Raw genomic sequence first — 4,484 nt, 5'->3', positions numbered from 1 at the left:
TTTCGTGAAGACCACTCTAACAATCACATTTCTCTCTCTCTCTTTTTCGTGAAGACCACTCACTTACCAATCACATCTCTCTCTCTCTCTGTCACAACCTAACCTCGAATGAACCGTCTCTTTTTCGTGAAGACCACTCACTTAACAATCACATCTCTCTTTCTCTCTCGCAACATAAACTCAGATGAACCACCTAGAGTTTGGTTAATGAATTACTACGCCTAAACTTAGCTTGGGTTCTCCCAAGCCAATACCAACTCGCAACTTAGGTTCGAGTTCTTAACATGCAAATGATTTTTCAATTTAGAGCTGCCACTAATTCATTTTTGGTGAGTCGATTAGAAACCCAAGTAAAGTAATGAGAGATTTACTTTATTAATTGTGAATTCGAGAACTTAATTACGCTAGATTTCTCTAACATCATTCTGGTACCTTTCTCTTTTATTTCGAAAAAAATATTTTGCAAGCAGCTTGAATTGATTTTAATTTACCTCTCTAACATGTGATATAATCATACGAGTACGCAAACCACCAATTTAACACATAAATAAAGCAATAAATAAGAGACTTATCTCATGGCAACGAAAACATCTGCGATATAAGATCAGAATTCACATCAACAGTTCTAGATATGATTTATAATTAACACGCAATAACTTAATTTTTGTTTTCAATTATTTAATGAGAATCATGCTTTATGTAGTGCATGCTACTAATAAAGTGATATGACATAGTAATATGACCTAAACTATATGACATAAGTATAATATTTTTTGTGTTTTCTTAATTAACATGCAATATATCCTAGAGAATGGAATTGATTTATTCTAAGACAATTTTTTGAGTATTTTACACGAAATCCGAAATTAGAAAATTGCAAAAATTATCTATCCAGATTAAGATATCATACAACTTATATTAGGAAATAAATTAGGCCAAATCCTAATTTAAACTATAATGTTATCTTCATTTAGTAATCCCTAACTTAAAATGCAATCTATCGAGGAAAAATTATCTAAACTTATAGTAAATTAGAAGTTTTATCTAGAATTAAATTAAGCATGCAATTGCATCCTATTATGCAATGATTAGATAACGTGCAAAGAATACCATAACTCTAGTTCTTTTTCTTTTTCTTTTTATGAAATTCGAAATTAAAATTGTCAAATAATTAAATGTGCAATTTAAATTAATGGAATGAAAATCTAACACCATAAATTAATGTTTTTGGTATTTTTATTTAAGAAATTCAAAACGAATAAATTTCCTATTCTAAACATGCAAAATCACCCTAAAACAAGCAAGGGCACGTTTGGTAACATTTATGTTTAAAAATTGTTCTAGGAAACAAAATAAAAAAAAAGTGTTTCGCTCCGGAGAACAATTTTTGAACAAAAAACGCGTTTAAAACTTGTTTCCGAAATAAAAATAAACAGAAACACGTTTGGTAAATTTGTATAAATTTTTTTATTTCTTTTATTTTTTTAATATTTTTCTATTTTCTTTCTTATTTTCTTATTTATTTTTTTTATTTTTTATTTTTCCTTTTTCTTTTTTTCTTCTTTTGGCCGGTCGCGCGACCTCGGCCATGGCCGGCGACCGGCCAACGAGGATCGGCGACCTCGCCCGGCCTACGCGAGCTCAAGCTCGCCCGGATCCGACGAGGCCGAGCTTGCCCGCCGGCCGGCGAGGCTCGGGCGTCGCCGGCCACCGCCCGGGTCGATGAGCTCGCCCAACCCGGGCACGAGGTCGGGCTCGCCGAATCTAGGCGAGCTCAAGCTCGCCTAGCCAAGGCGAGCCCGAGCTTCGCCAAGGGCCGGCGATGCTCGGCAAGTTCGCTGGCCCCTAACGGCGTTGCCGCCCCTCGACGACGGCGCCGGCCGCCGAGGCCGGGTGACCGGCCAAAGAAAAAGAAAGAAAAAGAAGAAGAAGAAGAAAAGAAGAAGAAAAATAGAGAAGAAAAGAAAGTGTTTTTAAAATGTGTTTTAAACAAGAAACAACTTTTTTTTTTTTTTTTCTTGTTTCTATTCCGGATGTGTTTCGAACAAAAAAACAATTTTAAAACAAAAACGCACCCAAACGCGTTTACATTTCCTTTGTTCCTGAGAACAAAAAAGCAGGTTTTTTTGTTCTTGGAAACAGAAACAAGTTGCAAACAAACGCAGCCTAATATTCCAACATGAACTTAATCAAATATATTTTTTTGGGTTTTTTTTTCTTTTATGGGAGCAATCAAATAAAGGCATCAAGAATAGCACGGCAATAAATCATACAAGATATCATACATATCAATTTGATTTTACAAATAAATTGACGAATCGTATTTCGTGTATGATATTGGATTAGCCAATTTTAAATAAAATCATGAATCGTATCTCAAACGTGAGATCGGATTAGCGATTTTTTCGTACGATTGCGAGTTATATTTCGAGTATGAAATTAAATTATCAATCATATGCATGTTATGAAATTAGGAAAGTTTCAAAATTTAGAAAGCTACTCGAGTTACGAATATCACGTCGGGGATTTCTTTTTTTTTTTTGGTAAAGGTAAGAATAGATAAGCTCGAACCAAAACTGTACAAAAGACCGGGACCAAACAATCACTCAAGGAGCATAAAGGTCAGAGTGAGAGGGCACCGATGCAAAAGAAACAACAAGAGAAGGCACAACCGCCAACAACAAGTAGGACAAAAAAACACCAAAGCAGCAACCCTCTAGGACCGCATCAGCAAGCGGGACGAGAGAATGGTTGGAGCAGAACAAATGCAGAGACACTCAGATAAGGCAGACAACACTAAGAAGAGGAAGCATTCTCGAAGATGGAAGGGTCAAACCCCCAGAATCTTTGGAATCTTCTATTCCTTGCGTTGTCCGGCACATTGTGAAACAAGAGAGCTTTGTCTTTACCACCCTGATGATGTGGTTTTTGATAGCCGAGATTACCAAGGCTTCACCCCGAAATATAATGTTGTTCCTTTTCTTCTAGATGAGATGGCAGATAGCAGCAAATGAAAACCGAGCAACACTATGGAAGAAATCCTTACCTGAAAGGAATATTTCAATCATGCATCAGGGAATATTTCAAATAAATAAAGAAACAAAATATTTGAAAACCAACTTACCAAAAAATAAATATTAATACAAGATTTTTACCTAATTCGAGTTTTGGTTTCCAAATCTGGCTTAGCAACTTAGCGAACGGCAGCTCATGGATCACGATGGAGGCTCGGCGTGGCTCGAGGAAGGGTCGCTGTGGTGGCGGGTAGCTGAGGGTGGTGGGTCACCGTCGGTCGGAGCTTCGGCGAGGGGGCAGCAGACGCGCGGTGAGGGGGGGAGCCGGAGTCACTGGGGGCTGCAGCGTGCGAGACGGACGGGCGGCGGCAGCTGGCGGAGCTAGGCGGGCTCGAGCTGCTAGTGGTTGTTGCGACGGCGAGCAGCGGCGTCGGGCAGAGGGAGGCGCGGCAGCAAGGGCGACAGCGACGGAGGCGTGCTGCTCTGGCGGACCGGCGACGCAGCGACGGGTGAGCGGGGGAAGGCGTCGGGGACGGTGGGCGGACCGACGGGCAGAGACAGCGTCGCAGCTTAGGAGGCGGTGGCGCGGCGAGGTGGACGGTCGGCGGAGCTCGACAGAGCGCGCTGCGGGCGTCGCGAGGGACGATCGGCGGTGGCTGGCGAGGTAGCGGCGGAGCGGCGGTGGTGGAGCGGCAGCGGCGGAGGCGCGGTGGCCGTCGCGAGGCAGTGCGGGCGCGGTGGCCGGTGCAGGCGCGGTGGGCAGCAGCGGACGCCGGCGGGACCTCACGAAGAAGATGAACAGTTCTTCATTTTTTTTGTTCTATCTGCCTCACGTCCTCTCACGTCTCTCTCTCCCTCCTGTCCCCTGTACTTTCTTCAGCAAAAGCATGGCTGCTGTTGTTGACATTGACTTTTCCGTCAGCAGGCTTTTCTTCCTTTTCTTGTATTGCTGTTTTTTTTCAAAGGAACGAAGGAAGAAAGAAAAAGCCCCCGGACGGAAAGAACTCTTTTTGTGCTGTTTTCTTTGACTCAAAAGAAACGAAGAAAGGCCCCCCTCAACTCTCCGTACGCGACTCCGTTTATAGGCCAAGAATTTGATCTTCGTGGAATATTTTATTTTCAATTTTGCTTATGCATAGTCCCCTTGAATATATATTGTCGAAATATATGCACTCATGCACAATATTCATTTTTTATTATCATTTTTAAATATTTCATCTGAAACATTCATTTCTACTAAAATATGTCTCTCAAGGTATATTGCCTGGATATATGCAAAATCTCCCGTCGTATAATTGAATATTAGAAAAATCAACGTTCATCATCGGTCCAATGCAAAAATGGAATAAAATAAAATAAATGCTCTTAAGATTATATGTCATGTAATTTAATTCTAATATTTTTTATGGGTTACAAATTAATCATTAATTTTTTATGCAATAAATAATTAAACGGGTCGCTAAAATACTA

The sequence above is a fragment of the Eucalyptus grandis genome, chromosome 11 (assembly GCF_016545825.1).
Source record: "Eucalyptus grandis isolate ANBG69807.140 chromosome 11, ASM1654582v1, whole genome shotgun sequence".
NCBI classification, from domain to species: domain Eukaryota; kingdom Viridiplantae; phylum Streptophyta; class Magnoliopsida; order Myrtales; family Myrtaceae; genus Eucalyptus; species Eucalyptus grandis.
The sequence above is the reverse complement of the archived record's forward strand: the minus strand, read 5'-3'. Positions refer to the sequence as shown.